This window comes from Marmota monax, unplaced genomic scaffold, assembly GCF_021218885.2.
Source record: "Marmota monax isolate L192 unplaced genomic scaffold, Marmota_monax_Labrador192_F-V1.1 WCK01_AAM20220418_F8-fsc00015, whole genome shotgun sequence".
In the NCBI taxonomy this organism is placed as follows: Eukaryota; Metazoa; Chordata; class Mammalia; order Rodentia; family Sciuridae; genus Marmota; species Marmota monax.
This window is the reverse complement of record NW_026692194.1, coordinates 11,715,555-11,733,168: the sequence shown is the minus strand read 5'-3', so window position 1 is coordinate 11,733,168 and position 17,614 is coordinate 11,715,555. Positions and strand designations below refer to the sequence as shown.

At 38.0% G+C, this 17,614-nt stretch overlaps 1 long non-coding RNA gene across 2 annotated transcripts in view; it reads right to left on the bottom strand.

Annotated features, from left to right (window-relative positions):
* Positions 1–287: 287 nt before the first annotated feature.
* LOC124078678 (uncharacterized) overlaps positions 288–17,614 on the bottom strand; it is a 47,640-nt gene continuing 30,313 nt past the window's right edge. For both annotated transcript variants that reach the window (XR_006847011.2, XR_009225046.1), the window contains exons 5-6: positions 1,776–1,839; positions 288–638 (exon numbers count right to left, since the gene is read on the bottom strand). This is a non-coding gene — a long non-coding RNA (uncharacterized LOC124078678). The remainder of the gene's footprint in view (positions 639–1,775; positions 1,840–17,614) is intronic.

Sequence of the window (17,614 nt, the reverse complement as noted above, 5' to 3'; positions counted from 1 at the left end):
GATGGCATGATACAGAGGAACAAGACAGTCCTCCTCTGACTTCATGAATTTCAGTCCTTAAAACACTGTTCTTGGGGCTGGGGTTGTGGCTCAGAGGGTAGAGCTCGCCTAGCATGCCTGAGGCACTGGGTTCAATCCTCAGCATCACATAAAAATAAAATAAAGATTTTGTGTCCACCTAAAACTATATATATATATATATATATATATATATATATATATATATATATATATATATATATATAATTTTTATACATTCCAAACTTCTTTTAAGAAGGAGGCTATAACAGGGCAAGTAATCCTTCTTCTAAGGCTCTTTCTCTCCAAAGTCCATATTTTCATTTTGTGTCCATAATTAAATCAAAGTAATGGGCTTAAAGATTTCCCATCTGAATCCTTATGCCATCCGGATTACTTTAAGATGGAGTACAAATAATGATAGAACACTTTAGCATGCTCATCAGTTCTAGAGCTATGCTTCTGAATTTCTTCTTGTAGTGAAAGGATTGTCCTCGGTACAGGAATCTTCTGGCTCACTCTTGAATTTTGACACATGTCTCCTCTTGTCTTATTCTTGGAGGCCATCCTTCTACATGTTATTCAGAACATCTTCTAGGTACCAGGCACTGTTCTAAATACTGAAGAAATAAGACAAAGTCAAGAATTTGTGGAGGGCAGGGAGAGAAACAAGAAGTAGAAAAAAATTTCAGAGCGTGTGAAATGCCTGGGAAAGAATTAAAACCTGCAATAAGATAGTGAATAGAAGGGCATGGAAAGCTCATTCCTTAGAGAATAGATAGTCCTGAAAACAGCTTAAGAGATGGCCTTTGAGCTGAGTCAGAAGTAAGAAGCCAGCCCTGTAAAGATTGAGGGATGCACCTTATAGAGGAAGCTGCTTATTCGTTAAGCATTTCAAGAACTTTCCAAGTCTGAAGAATGAAAATGAGAATTGCTTCTCTCACTGTTTTACCTAATAATCCACATAAGGAATTGTCTTCTCTCCTTAAGACTTTGGATAAGGTAGGTTTGGAGGCCCTAGAGTTTCAGAGAAGACTGCTTCTATGTGAGTCTTAATTCCATGAAACTTGGGCTGCTGCAGTCCCTGCGTCTTAGCTGGTCATAAGGCCCATGCTGATAATCATGCTGTATTCTATGTTCTCTTGCTTTCTGCTGGAACCTTGGCCGATTGGAAATTTTTACCTGGTGGGATGAATCAAACCTCCATGCTTATAGGATACAAGTCAGAAGTGGTCTTGTCTTTACTGGATTACCATGATTTCCTACTGATGAGCATTCTGGGGATAGGGGAGAAGAGCTGTGTCCTTGCAAACCCCTTAGGTTCCAAATAATCTTCCTTGTTCCTACTGTCACAGCAACCCAATTTTCCCATGTTAATTGGGGTCAGTTGTCTTGGCTACTATAGAGAGGAAGTGCCTGATGGATAGGGTATGAGGACCCCAAAGGAGTCAGGCTCCTGATTTAAGAAAATTCCATTTGGATATGGATTGTATCCTTTCCTTCCCTGTTTCTGCTACCTTATTCGAAGCACACTGGTGGTGAGTAACTTTACAATTTAAGTTCAAAGTGGGTGAACTGACTATGTCAACATCACACCCAAGATCACTACAACATAGGACTGTTTTCCCTGAGTTGGGTTCATGAGTTTTCATCCAGATACAGGACAGAAGAGCATATTGAGGGACAAAGAAATCATCTATACTGGGCATTTTCCATTTGCCCTCTGTGCCACCGGTTCTGTGCATGGGTAGGCTCACCTTTCAAACTGCATTCCTGGGTACTTGTGTCTTCTAGTCGAGTTTGTCCAATGGGAGGCACTGGCTGGAGTTCAGAGGGCAGGAGGAGAAAGCAGGTCAGAGTCTTTATTCCTGTCCTTCTAATCCTGCAGGCTATAAGATGGTAGTGGCTTCTTCCCTCTACCCAAGGACATGCGTGCTTCCTGCAACTGGCCTCATACCTCCAATTCTTTTATTTTTTTTTATTGGTTCATTTTTAAATACCTTTATTTATTTATTTTATGTGGTGCTGAGGATCAAACCCAGTGCCTCGCATGCACTAGCGAAGCACTACACTCCCAAGCCACAACCCCAGCCCCTGTTGGTTCTTTTTAGTTATACATGACAGAAGAATCCATTTTGAGATAATTATAAAATCATGGAATATGTCTTGTTCTAATTCAGTCCCCAGTACCTTTCCTTCCCCTCCCCTCCCCACACTCCCTGATCCTCCCTTCTATTGATTTCTTTGCCATTTACCCATAGTGTTTTTTTTTAATTAAGTGCTTGTGGATGTACATGATGGTAAGATTCACTGTGGTATATTCATATATATATATATATATATATATATATATATATACACAGAAAACTTATATCAGATTTGTTCCACTGATTTTCCTTTCCCATCCCCTTTCCCTTCCCTTCACTCCCCATTTGCCTAATACAATGAACTTCTATTCTTCCTTCACCCCTTCCCCTTATTGTGTGTTAGTATCGACATATCAGAAAGAACATTTGGCCTTTTTTGGGGGGAGGGGGGATTGGCTTATTTCACTTAGCATAATACTCTCCAGGTCCAACCATTTACCAGAAAATGCCATATTTTCATTCTTCTTTATGGCTAATTAATATTCCATTGTGTGTATATATACCACATTTTCTTTATCCATTCATCCGTTGAAGGGCACCTAGGTTGGCTCCATAGATTAGCTATTGTGAATTAAGCTGCTATAAACATTGATGTGGCTGCATCACTGATGAATGCTGATTTTAACTTCTTTAGATATATACTGAGGAATAGGATAACTAGGTCAAATGATGGTTCCATTTCAAGTTTTCTGAGGAATTTCTATACTGCTTTCCAGAGTGGTTGTACCAATTTGCAGTCCCTACCAACAAAAGGTATGAGTGTATCCTTTTCCCTATATCCTCCTCATAGCTTCAATTCTGGTGACTCCCTCTACTGTTGTTCCTGCATGACTAGGGTGGCAATAGCTTTCTACTGTTCCAATAGTTGAAAGTCCTTGGGTCCTTTAAAGTCCCTGGGCCCTTTGACCCTGCCTTCACCTCTGTAAAGTTTCTTCAATTACCCTTTGGAGTGGGTTATCAGGTTCCTCCTGAACCCTTGACTAATACGGGGAAGGAAATAGCATGGTATAAAATTGGCAAGGGTAGTCATTAGTTAAAACATCCATGGTTATATAGGCAGTAATAAGCAGCTTTTATTTCATTGCAAATTTATTGGGAAGTTGAGAAGTTTTAGCAGAAAATATAATTCCTCCCCCTTTTAAAAAATTACTCTGGCTGTCTGGAGAGAACAGAGATTTGAGGAACACATGTAAACACACACACACACACACACAGTAGTAAGAGGACAAATAATTATACTAATGGTTAAAACATCTGAATGTTTATTTTATAGCAGAAATTGTTTTAAACACTTAAATGTATGTTCTTCTGTAATTTTTATAACCTCCCCATTACATTATTATTTCCATTTTTGAGAGGGAAAAAACAAAGTCAAGCCACTTGCCCAATAACACATTTGTCGTTCATTTGGAGCATAGATAGCTTTCTGTGGAATCTTGTCCTAGCCCTACAAGGTAATGTCACCAGCTGACATTGGGACTGTCTTCAACCCTTCCATCATTATTTCAAGCCAGCCGCTTCAGGCTGGTGGGGAACATAAGACCAGAGAATTCAACAAGCATGAACTGAACCACTTGAAACACTTGGTTTGCTGTAAATTAATTTTCTTAATAAAAAGTAATGCTGTTTGGGGGCACCTTGATGGTGGATAAAGCATCCTATAAGTCCATGAATGGTAATTTTGGCAGAAGCAATGCATGCAGGGAAAGCAAATTTGTATCCAGAGTGTCTATGCAGTAGGATCAAAACATTGCCCTTTCTATGATGGAAGAGTTCCTATATAATCAATTGGTTATTGGGTGGCTGACTGATCACTCTGGGGGGATTCAGTGTTGGTCTCTTAGATTGGTCTCAGCATTGGTTATAGTTAGGTTGACTTTAGTAAATGGGAATCCATGTTGCTGGGTCAGTGCATAACCTCTACTCCTGCCACCATGGCCACTTTGTTGAGGAGCCCATTGGGCAATGATGGGGGTAGTAAGGGAAAGAAAGAGGCCATATTAACCATTTATTTATTAAAATTCTCCTTTCTGTCACCTTTTGATGTGCATTCATATGGATGCAAATATCTTCACTTTTATTTTTCAATTCAAAAATCCTTATCCATGTACCCATTCCCCACAATTTCCTTGTCATCAGTTTTTCAATTGCTTTCCTTCCAAGCCCGTGAACATGCAGCCAAATCATTAGCCACACCTATTAATTGGTATATAATAATCATATATCTGGTCATTATTACTTCCAAGTGAAGTGCACAGCAGGTACACTGCCCCAAATTTTGCCCACCGGGAAGATTTACTCTCATTACTCTCTTTCAAGGATGTGCCAGTAAGGGCTGGTGTACTGAAAATGAGGAATATGTTGCCTCCCAAATCCAAAGAGGTTCCTAGACATTGTGTCTCTTTCTTGGTTGTAAGAGGGACCAGATGGTTCACTTTAAAAGGGATATCTCAATATGCCTGACAACAGCAAACTTCTAGAAATCTCACTGAGGTAGAAGGTCCCTGAGTTTTTGTTTGACTTATTTTCCACTTTTGAACCTGCCAAGTACTTTACCAATGAATGTACAGTAGTTACTCCCTATTGCTCACTAGGTCAATCAGCATTATATCATGATTGAATATCACATCTTTTTTTGTCATATTTTTGCATGGTTGAATGTCATGGGAAGCACAGGTGTCAAGATTCTTGTGAACTAAATTATAATGAGGTTGAAGAGTTGAGACAGGACGGTGAAGGTAGATAGCTCATTTTGCCAGCTAAAAGCAACTGTATCTGGTGGTCTTTACTAATAGATACTGAGAAAAAAGCATTTGATCCACCAGTAGCTACATACCAGGTATGAGGAAATGTGTTAATTTGCTCAAGCAATGAAAGCACATCTGGTATAGCAGCTGCCCAATGAGTCATCACCTGGTCAGGTGTATGATACTCCACTGTCATTCTCCAAGATTCAACTGTCTTCTGTATAGGTTAAATAGGAGAGTAGAATGGGGATATGGTGGGAATCACCACCTCCGCATCTTTCAAGACCTTTGTGATGCCACTAATTTATGAAGTCCCTCCAGAGTTTGCTTTTGGTTTATTACTTTTCTGGGTAAAGGCAGTTGTGGTGGCCTCTACTTGGCCTTTCCCACTATAGTAGTCCTTTTGCCAAAGCTCAGGAAACCAAGGTGGGAATTCTGCATACCAGAGTTTTGTCTATTCCAATTATCCATTCTGAAACAGGAGATATAACTGCAGTTTGGTTTTGGAGACACATTGGGCCTGCTGTGAGATGGATCTGAGTCAAAACTTTCTTGATCATTTCACCTTCATAAGCCCCCACTCTGACTAGTGGACCACAGTGACCTTTGGATCTGATTCTGTAAGAGGGAAAGGGGTGGGAGAGAACTGGAAAGGTGGGAGGAAAGGAAGATAAGAATATATAAATAAGCCAAATGGGCTGGGGCTTTTACAATTGGCAAGCGTTTGGAAATTGAGATTGAGAGGCTCAGGAGCAACTGTGGGGGAATTAAGAACAAGAGAGGAGATTTCTAGAAGTATTGATAAAGATTACGAATTGGTTTCTATTTAATGCTCTTTGTCAGATCTAAATAAAAGTGGGGATTATTTTTTAAATCACTATGGTCATTGGACTATATATTTTTGTTTTAATACAATACTCCACTAGAAGTTGGCCATATGGTTTATATTTGGGTCAAATTTAAGTTTAATAAATATTAAATTTATGTCTCAGGTTTCCTGTAGGAAAGACTATTCAGAGGTCCTGCCTGGCAGCAATTTTTTTTCCCTTCAGAGAACATGCTCAGCTGGGCCTATGAAAATACACAGAGTATATAGTGATATGGTGAGTGTCCACAAAAGCTGTATAATTACTTGTATGGAGTAATGTTTACTCTATGTTAAAGCATATTTATTTCAAGATTATTGCTCCTCTGAAAACTCTTGATTCCATAGAGAATATTATGAATTAGGTTTTTATTACAAATTAGTCAGCTACCTTCACTAGAATTCAGCTCCATTATGGTAGTAACTTTCTTTTGCTCACTGCTACATCACAAGTGCCTAGAATAGTGCCTGGCATATAATAGGTGTTCAATACACCTTGATAAGTGAGCTAGTAAGTGCAGTAAAATGAGTAGGTCAAACCACCTTGACCCTCCAGCTAGAAAATGCTGAAAATACAAATGAATTTTGACTAGTTGAAAGTAGAATTTAACTACTATGCTATTTTTATAGTAATTGCTTTGAAACATTTTATCTTATACTATTTATTATAGTGGTACTAGAAAGAAATAATCCCTATTCAAAAACAGTACCTATTTAGACCCTATAAACCTTTAAGTTAAAAACAGAAATCAAAGAATAATATGTATCATTTTTCTCCTAAGATATAAAAATGACCAGCAACTTTTAAGTTATTTTATTCAATGATATGTTTAGCAAGCAAGCACAGTGTATTATAGGAATCAACATGGAACTAGATTAACTTTTCCAGTTTCAGTGATAAATCCATAGAGTGGTAGGCTAATTACAGGTGTTTAGCATCTTGGGATCATGTCCCTTGCAGAAGCATTTTTTCTTCGGGGTTGAATTAAGACTTCCTGTTTTATCCAATGACCATAAACAATTCACAGCAAATCTAACCTTAGGTTTACTGGTGCTTGTTTAGATGCTGAAGGTAATGCATTAGGAACTGATGGTAACTGATTCTTATCCAGTCAGTTCCTGATGCAGTATCCGCGACATCAAAAACTGTGCAATGATTGTTTGAAGTATAATTTATTTGCAAATGTAGCAACTTGTTCTTTTTTATTGTTTCGTATGAAATTTGTGGTTAAGAAACTCTTTATAATGTCATATAATAATGCAATCCAAAGTTATACTAATGAAAAAATTTCCCAATTTACCAACAGAGACATTATAAATATAACCATATAATATCTATACTTAGCATAATCATTTATTTCACAGCAACCTAGTGTGGATAAGTATTTTTTTAAAATATGATTTTCCTTAGGCCACTCATTCGTGTTTTGTCATAATTTTAAAAATATTAAAATCCTAAGGCAGATTTGAATGAGACAATTCTGATGAATTGCTTAATTTCAGATTCATTGGTTAGAAAAAACTGCATTTTATTTTCAAGATAAGTTTACAGTGTCTCTTTCCCTTCAATTTAATTGAAGGATAAACAGTACATAAAAATGGCAGAATGAATGTATATAATTTGGTGCATTTGGACCTGTGTATACAGTTGTGTTACTATCACCCAAGTCAAGGTAATAAACATACCCATCAGTCCAAAATCTCCTTGTTTATCATGTTGTTTTTACCACATTAGGAGTCTAGCTCACTAAAATGATAGTTAGAATTAGTAGATATGAGAGGTTCATGACACCAAGAAGAATATAGTGGTCTATCATACAACCCCAAGAAGGAAACTGGTTTCCTACCTTATTGATGATTTTGCAGGCCAGTTTTTGGGAATCTCTTATTAGAAAATTCAAATTAATCCTCTAGAACTTCTCCACATATAGGATGAATGAATGTAGGACTCCAACATTACTTAATGAATTCACCATTTTGTCCAATGGAACTTCTGGCTTATAATAGACTTTTTTGGATATAAGGGATAGAAAATATCAAATAGGGGGATTTGGAAGTAGAATAAAGGTAGACCTGAGAGGTATAGATCACAGAAATGGAGATTTGAAAGTCCATTTATTACCTTCTTTCTGGCCTTTATTTATCTGTGTTCCAAATAGACCTGAGAGTTAAGCTTTTATATTTTATAGATGGTGAAAACTTGGAGTAGAGTAAAGCATTCCAAATAATAATATCTAGTTTATTGTCTCTCTCAAGTTCTCATCCATGATCAAATACATTATTTCAACTGCTTACCAGGAAGTTAACATGTTTATGCCTCTTGTAGAGTTATTTAAGTAGAAGATTTGTTAGCAGCGTGGTCTTGGGAATCCTAAAGGACTACTTACTGAAGAAGGAATCTCAGAACCAAGACCTAGAAAATTATCCCTGAAAGCTCATGACCTAGAAAATTATCCCCTACAGCTAGCGTGGTCTCTCTATAGGTGTTATTTTTATTTTCTGGGGTTAGATTTGACAGGTTAGGGAATTTGGGTTAACAACTCCAGAGGTAGCTGGGAGATCAGTTAGTACTGTATAATCTGTGCTTGAAAATGGAATGTGATTAGGAAATAAAAGGCTGTAAAGAGAAGGGTCCCCCAAGATTTGTTTGTTTCAAATATGTTCTATGTGATTTTCTCTTAAGAGCTGTCTTTTATCAAAAATAATAGGACAGGAGCCCATAATTCTAGGCTTCTCCTGGCAACCAGACTGCAACAAGTTTTAAAAGCCTGGAGGATTGGGATAGGGTGACTGGGATGAAAGGATAGAGAAATGTCATCTTTCATGACAAACTTGTGTAATCATGTGGGGAAAGAGGGATTCAAGGAGATGAGTGAAAAGGTCCTAGGGACCAGAGGTTCTCAAAGCCGAGCAAACAACCAAATTATCCAGAGGGCTTGTTAAAATGCAGTCCCCTTGTTGGGACCCATATCTAGAAATTCCAAACTAGCCAATCTTGGATGGGGCCCCCAAACCGTTATTTTTTGGAGGCGGGTACTGGGGGTTGAACGCAGGGGCATTTGACCACTGAACCACATCCCCAGCCCTATTTTGTATTTTATTTAGAGACAGAGTCTTTGCACCTCACTTTTGCTGAGGCTGGACTTGATCTCACGATCCTCCTGACTCAGCCTCCAGAGCTGCTGGGATTATAGGTGTGCATCACTACACCTGGCCCCAAACTGATATTTTAAAGAAGTTGCCTGAGGGTGTGGTCCAGGAACCACAATTTGAGAACCATTGCCCTAAGTTAGTTAGGGAGTATCTGGGTTATTGGAACCAAGTGACCTTGAACAGGACCTTGATAAATGAGCATGATGATCTGGGGGAGAAACAGCCAGATTTAATCACCAAGTGAAGTTCAAGTCCTAGTAATGTATCATAGTTCAGGAAGGCTGTTTATTGAACTTTACTATGTTACTATAGGTCTTTTAGGAGTACATTTGCCACTACTTGTTTTCATTTCTTTTCACCACAGAAAAATCATAGAATAGAAACTCTGCTGTTCTCTGATCAGCTAATTCATGACTTGAGTTTGGAAATACAGTAAGTGTGCCTGTAGACAGTGCAAAATGATAGTAAGGGAAGACAACTCAGAGATTGGCCACCATAAAACAGAAACAAGAAGTCTAGGTCAGAGCTTTGAGCAATCTTTGGAGTACTGTATAGGCTGAAGGGCATCTCCCAGGAATTGAGGTGTCTGTAAAAGAACTGAAAAGTAGAGAATCACCCTTTTAGGAGTTGAGTTTTTCCGGAAAGCTCCTCCTGTTATATCCATGCCAGGTGACAAGCCATAGGGCAATCTCATCTATTCCTTGAGTTGATCAGAATCTTGCTGATTCCCCAAATTCCTGATCATTTTTCAAATGCCTGCCTCACTTATACTCTAGATAGTTTATGGTTCCATTCCCAGAAAGGAGCCTGGGACCTCACTGGCATTAAGTATTTTTCTTTTTCCTTCCATTCCCTCCCCTTCCCTTCATTTCATTTTTTGGGGAACTAGGGATGGAACCCAGGGCCTTGCACAAACTAGGCAAGTGCTTTGATGTGAAGGTGCACTCCAACCCCTAAGAACTAGTTGAATGGAAAATGAAAACCAGCTGTATTTTATGGGTAAAGGAACTTAGAGCTAGATTTCTTCTTAGTTAAGCTGAGCTCTGCACCTTCCCCATTCCTGCTTTTTCCAGGTCATAGTATTCATTAGGGTGTGGGATATGAGTGCAGCAGGTTTTAAGAATAAAAATTAAATAATGCCATTATCCCCAAAGGAGTGTGGTTATTTTGAAGTCTGGACTTAAAGGATGATGCACAAGAATGGGTACTTGGCAGAGTTACCAAACCTGAGGGACTCTAGCGGATACAGGATTGAATCTTGACCAGGAGAAGTTTCTCTATCTCACTTTAACTTAATGATTGACAGTTCTGGCTTAGATAAGATGGGAAGCTTTAGATTCATGGCAATCTTGCAACAACCACTTGAAAACATAAGCCATTTTTGTTTTGCCATTGTCTTGATTTTGATTTATTTTGTGGGATTGGCATTGCCAAAGGAAGATAAAAATGGGACTTTTATGGGCATTCAATAACTGTTCATCCCCTAAGTGGATAGCAAGGAGGAAGGTAACAGTTCTGGTCTGGATTTGCACAGAACACAGACATTGCAAGCCTCAACCTACTTTGCAGACTTTATAGGGGTTGCTGTTGAGATGTCTCTGGCTGCTTTGACTCTGTCAGAGACTTCACAAGCCTTCTTGGTAACAGATGGGACTCTTGTTGGCCTAGCTGAAGCCTGCTCATATAGTTTACTGCATACATTCATAGGCAGAGGAAAATTAAGTCCTTTGAAGGCAGAAGGGGGCCATCTAACTAACTTGTTCAAGAATAGAGTGAAATCTGCTCTCAGGGAAGAGTTTCCTCACAGTTCAAGGGCCCTGCAGCAACTGAAGGGATGGTATCACCTCCTGAGTCAGCTGAGCTGCTAGCACTAGCTGTCTGATGTGGGTGGAAGTCATATTGGTGTTTTTAGGCCAGGACTAGAATTTTGATTTATAGTATTAAGGAAATTTTAGCCAAGAGATGTCCAGAGGAATGAGCTCAGGTGACCTTTTCTAAGTTTGTGAACTGTCCAGTAGCATGGAAAATCAGGATATTGGGAGAAACAATTGACCTCTGGATTTCTGACACTCTGGTGGTGGTATGTACACCTGAGGATCAAGTCTCTACTTATGCAGGAATCCAGGAATGCTTAGGGAACATTCAGTACATGCTTTAGATCCCCAGAATGATGTGCAGTACATGATGGGACTTTGGGTCAGGGCACAGGCAGCATGAAAAGGTATAGGCTTGGGATGCCCCTTTCATGGGGCTCCAAATAGCCAAGGGCTGTGGGAGGCATGTGGCCACTGTGAACTCTAAGGGCAAAGGCAAGTTCAGGTTTAGAGGTGAGGTCTGAGATGAACAACACTCAGAACTTCAGTGAGTTGGGGATCCATCATCAGACAGGTGCACACACAGGCTAAAGGATGATCAGATTATGACCACCTGTACTGGGCAAAATAGAATCTAGGTTTACAGCTCAGGATCACAAATTCAGCAGACATCCAAGGTTCAGGTCTTCAGTCTGGCAATAGGTTCTTTTTGCTCTGGATAAAAGGCTGCCTCTGCTGCTTCCCTGACTTGCATAGTCTTCATTGTTCAGGTAGAGAAGGGCTAACAGGTGCTGTGCTGTAGGTGCTGGTGATTAAGATGATGAGCTAGAATATTGAGGACTTGTTCCCAGAATCCTAACAAGTTCTTAGACAGCAAGCAAGACAGAGCCTTACTATAGATGTTTGGAAACTCAATTGTACTTTATCCTCAGTGACAACTGGCATAAACTAATCCAATCTTAAAAACAATATTTTGAATATCTGCTTGACAGATATGCCAAATACTTTACTTATTTTGATGCTAATTACTTCCAGAATGTGATTCTGAAATTTTTAAACTTAAAAACAACAACAACAACAAAACATTAGTGTCTATTTGGTTGAAAAGACAGCTCATAAGTCATAAAAAGAGTTGGCTTCTTGATTCTTGAGCCAGTTTCATTCTTGTTCTTTCATTAGCTTTTCTTGGTTGGAACCTGTCTATGATGTGGACTATATTTCTAAAGTTACAGTGCAAGAAAGTTATTTGAAATTCACCGTTATTTTTTATTTAGAGTTTATAAATCATTAGGTTCTGAGAAATCTATGTTATTGATAAACAAATCAGGTTACTACTCTAATGAAAAACTCTCTGGTTGTTTCTCAAGTCATTCACGTTGAAACCCCAAATCTTTGCTGTGGTCCACCCAGTTATCTGCTCCAACCCCATTTCTTACCAGCCTTTTTCTTACTGTACTCCACCACTTTGCCTCCTTGGGCTCAAACACAGTGGGTCTTACTCCTGACTGCATATTACATTCCCTGAGATATCTCTTAATAGTGATGCTCAGATCTCTACCTCCAGGCATTCTGCTTTAATCAATCTATGGTGCAGCCTTTCACATTGGCATTTTCAAAGGCTCTTCTAGTACTTCTAAGCTGCCAGCACCTGCAGGCAGTAACAACACGCTTACAGTGTGCACAAGCCTGGCAAAAACTGTGGTTCTTGAAACATATTGGATTTGCTTGCTACTTACAGTGCTTCTTCAATGCTACTTACTTACTTAAAAAACATATTTGCACATATTTTGCAAATACGTCTTATGCTGTTGAATTATGTTCATTTTTTTATTTTTGAAAAGTTGTCACTGAGAATTTGAGTTGAGAATTTGTTAACATTTTGGGAAAAATGGTTATTTCACGGAGCAGAAGGATGTAGACAGCATTTAGGCAGTTTCAGGAACTTGAAAAAGCTTAATGAACCATGAAGATTAACACAAAGCCCTTTCCTTAACAGAGGTAAGTTATTTCCTGGCTTATAGTTCAGTATTTGTCCTGTTCATCTGGGAATAACTCGTTCTCACACTGACCTCCTTCTATTCAACCTTAATTTCTGGTAAGAAAATTTAGTGGGTCATACTAATCTGCCTTGACACAGAAATGTAATTTAATCAGAAGGAGACAATTCAGACATCTCTTCCTGAGGGTACCCAAGGAGCTACATGTCCATCAAGACCTTCGAATAGCATCTTTAATCATTTTGTTATAAAAGTTAATCATATATTTCATCATAAATTTGGTTCATTTGATTTCTTTGGTGTTCCTGGGTGAATGAGGAAGAGAACTGGCCTTGAATTTTCCATCCTGAGAAATTACATTTATTCTCATTCTTTGTACAGAAAAAGGGGTTTATACCTGTTCCAGGGTCAACAAGAAGTGGAGCTGGATATGGCTCAAAACTCTTGTGGCAACTCAGCCTAAGCCACAGTTAATTTTAAATTCTAGTATTAATTAGGACAGTCAAATGTGAAACATTCACAAGAGGAACGAGGAAGAGTGATTACATGTGATAATCTGGGGAGTTGAAGATTCAGGAGGCCCTGGCAGGAGATCATCCCCTTTTGGATCGCTAGGAATTTGATAGAGTAGTACCCACAGAAAGTGGGAAGAGCTTTCACAGGGAAAACATTTTGGGTTCAGCTTCTAAAATCCAAACTCACTTGGCTGCAGGTTTTTTTTTTTTTTTTTTTTTTTTTTAAGTAAGTAGCATTGAAGAAGCACTGTAAGTAGCAAGCAAATCCAATAAAGGCAAATTAATTCCCAAGGCTGGTTTCCTTTCCAGCACAACAGCACTTCAGAAAAAGACCAAAGTAAGATTAAAAGAGGTTGAGCATAAAACAGTAACATCACAGCTTTTTTCCTCTTTCTTGGTCATGAAGTAGAAATTTGGGACTCTAATTTTGGCTGCCATGCAAATCTTTGGATCCAGGAGGGCAAGGAAATTGCTCTGTTTAGCATAATCCCAGAGACCACTGTGAGGGACTGAATGAACATCTCACAGTTGCCAGCTGAGATTAAGCCAACTCACAGCCATCCAGGTTGGACCTGCAAGAAAAATCATGTGAGCAGAGGGACATGGACACCTTATGTAGAAAAATGGCTTCATTCACTAAGTATCCCAGGCGATGAACGGACACTGACATCTCAAATGTCTTCCTGCATTTTTCTTGATGAGACATTACCAAGCTATTACTTCTCTTGCTGAATTAAAACTTATTTTCACAGATTTCTGGCATAAGCACCATTGCATGTTATGTCATAAAAGTATCATCTTTGTATTTAGAAAGGATCTGCTCTGATCATTACATAATAAGAAACATAATCAAGCAGGAGTACAGGTGAATTGTAAAACTGATCACTGAAAAGCCATTTTTTACCCAAGCTTTATAAAGAATTTGGAAATACCAAAGCCAAACCCTCTAAGACACTTCCTCAGGCAAGAAAACTAGCATTAACATAAGCAAAAAGAGAAGTAATGACTATATACTCACCAAATGGGCAGGTGCGACAATGGAGGTCTGGCCCCTTACCTTTTATAGACTGTAGCTTCCACATTCACCCCTTTTGCCTGTGCTGCTTTATTATGGCTAAGTGAGATTGGACCCTGAGCCTCAGCTCCTTAAATCCGGTGGGTGGGGCTGATTAATGGTAGGAATAATGATCATGAAAGGAAGACGAAATTCCTTCAGAGGTTCTCCACCATCTGCCTCAGGTTGCTCAACTTCAGTAAACATAAGAAGCAGCAGAGGGACTTGATACAAATACAGATCCTCAGGACCCATTTCCTTGTTTTGATTGAGTAGGTCTGGTTTGGGGGCTGGGATTCGCACTTCAGTGGGGATTCTCCCCTGCCTTTCTTTCTAGCTTGATTTCAAACCAGACCATTTCTTCTCCTATGTTGTAGACTCCAGCCAAAACAAATTCTTTGGAGTTCCAAGAATCCTGTGATCTGTATCATGCCTTTGTTTATACTTGGCATGGTTTCATCTTCCCCTTTCCTTCCCATAACACACATGTACACCTGTGTGATGGACACACATTGAAAAGTAGCAGACAGTGTCTCCTTTTTCCTGTCTCCTTTCTTGGGAATCCCATTCAATTTGTAGTCTATCCATTTTGGCATTTGATATACACAATGATGTCTTCTCACATGTTGTTGCTTTGATTAGACTGTGAACTTCTATATGTAGGGACCATGCTTATTTATCTTCATATTCTCACCTATATAATTCTGAGTATAGCATCTGATACTTAATAAGTGCTCAATAAAAATTTGTTGAACTAAATCAAATGTTTGCCGAGACAAAGAATTAAAGACTCTAGCTCATAACTTGTCCTTAAATAACCAAAACTTGACAGAATGAGGATAATGAAAATTTGCCGAGCTAGAAAAATGACACCATGAAAAAAGTTCAGTTAAATATAAAGTTATAAAATAATTGAGGAAGAATAAGTAAATGTAATCTTGTTCTTCATGTGAACTCCTAAGTAAAAGCATAATCTCAGAGACCACAGTGAGGAGTTAAAATATAGTTTCAGATTTATAGTTAAAACATAGCTTAAGCTTACTTTTAGAAATCAAATCACTCAGGATCAAAAATAAGCAGAAGATTCTATCCTAATTAAAAAACAAACAAACAAACAACAACAACAACAACAAAAACCAAAGGCCCGTTTTTTTCTTTTAAGTTTGTAGGATAAATCAGACCCAATTTCAAAGCAACATAAATAATATTGTTTTTTCCTTTTCTTTTAGCATCAAATTTGATTTTCCTTTCTCTCTAAAAAGCTGAGCATTGAAAAGTGTCTGTAAAGCAGCATGAAGATTCCTCAAAAAACTAGCAATGAAAGCACCATTGGACCTAGCTATCCCACTCCTTGGTGTTTATCTAAAAGAACTAAAATCAGAATGCTATATAGTGATAAAGACACCTTAGTGTAAATAGCAGCACAATGCACAATAACCAAATTATGGAATCAGTCAATACATAAATGAATTAGGAAAATATTATATATATATTACTAAATAATGTAAATATATATTACTAAACCATAAAGAAAAATGAAATTATGGCATTTGCCAGTAAATGGATGGACTAGAGAGTATCATGCTAAGTGAAATAAGCAAGAATCAGAAAACCAGGGGTCAAAAATGTTTTCTCTCATATGTGGAGGCTAGAGTGAAGTAAGGGGAAAAGAGGAGCAGGGGTGTTGGGTATCATACAGACATAGGGAAGATAGTTGAGTAGAAGGAGATTGAGAGGGAAAGAGGAGGAAAAAGAAAGGGGAGGAAATTCAGAATGAATTTAACAAAATCACTTTATGTGCATAAAAAATATGCCACAGGAAATTTCATCTTTATGTATAAGTAGAAATAACCCATCAAAAATAAATAAATAAGTGAAAGGAAGATCAGTAGATTAGAGGAAGGAGAATAGTGGGAGGGAAGAGGGAAGAGAGGAGGAGAATAGAGACTGAAATCAAATTTCATGCATGTGTGTTTTGTCAAAATGAACCCAACTGCTTTGCAAAATTATAATGTTCCAATAAAAAAGAAAGAGGAGGCATGAATAGAGATGTAGTTATTTCTTTCACTGGAAAGCATTAGAAAAAGGAGATTGCGAATGGAAATCGAAATTCTGTATTAGTTGTTGGTGAAGAAGATGAGACAGCAGGCGTGAATCCATACCCACATGTCATGTCCACACTGCTGAGGGAAGGACAGGGGCATACTTTGCTATCTTGTCTACTGTCTTGGTAGGTTGCTATTATGGGTGTTTAAGAAAAAAAAAGGAAGACATTGATACAAAGCAGTTTTGATAACAAAGCTATGCTAATGTGATAGAATATCCATTGAACAGATAAACTGGAAAAATAATAACAATAGAATATCAAGGGGTAAGCTGTTTCTAACACTGTCTATACATTTTTTTTTTTCAAATATTCTTGGGATACTACCAAATTCCTGGTAAGATACTTTTATTGATCTCTTGGTGAGCATAGAAATGTATGAATTTGTGATGTCAGAGATTTGTATTTGAGTGCCATAAAGAAAGAAATTTCTATCTAGTCATTGAATCTGTTCAGATGGTGACAATTTTAATATTTCTCTGAAGACTGGTGTTATTTTTTCAAAGCCAGAACTATCTGAATACCTTGTGAAAACTTGGAAGGTTTATTCTTCCTGCTGTTAGCTTGACTGTGGAGTGAAGCACATGAGCTTTGGAAGGAGGTGGACTTGTGATTCCTGGTTCTACCAGTTACTAGCTGTGGGCTGTAAGACAAATTGTTTTAGTTTTTTGAACCTCAGTTGCTGTGTTAATACTTGTGCATTAGATTTTTAAGAACTGAGTGTGATATATGTAAAAACATTCCACTAGTACAAAATTTGATACATGATCTTCAATAAACACTAAATTAATTTTGTTACCATGTGCTTTGGTTAACTCAATTACTTTTATATTAAAATCAAACTTTTTATATTACAATTCAAATTTTTAACCTCTAGATATTAGAAAAAATATCCAAGTTGTGCTTGTATTTTTTATGCTTGTGTCTTCTTTCTTGTTTTTTTTTTTTTCTAGAAGTTTTTCAGATCCACTTTTTAACCTTGCTCAAGTTACTGATGTATCAGGGTATACTAGGGTGTGTATCAAGAGATGTCCCTATCTCTGTATTTGCTTCTGAATTTGCATGATTTCTATGTTTTCTCACAACCCAGTGGTATCTACAGTTGATACAAACTATATTTACAATTTAGTTTTTTTCTTTTTTATGGACTTGAGCACTATGTCATCTGAGGCAAGTTGTTTAGAACTCTAATCCTCCCTT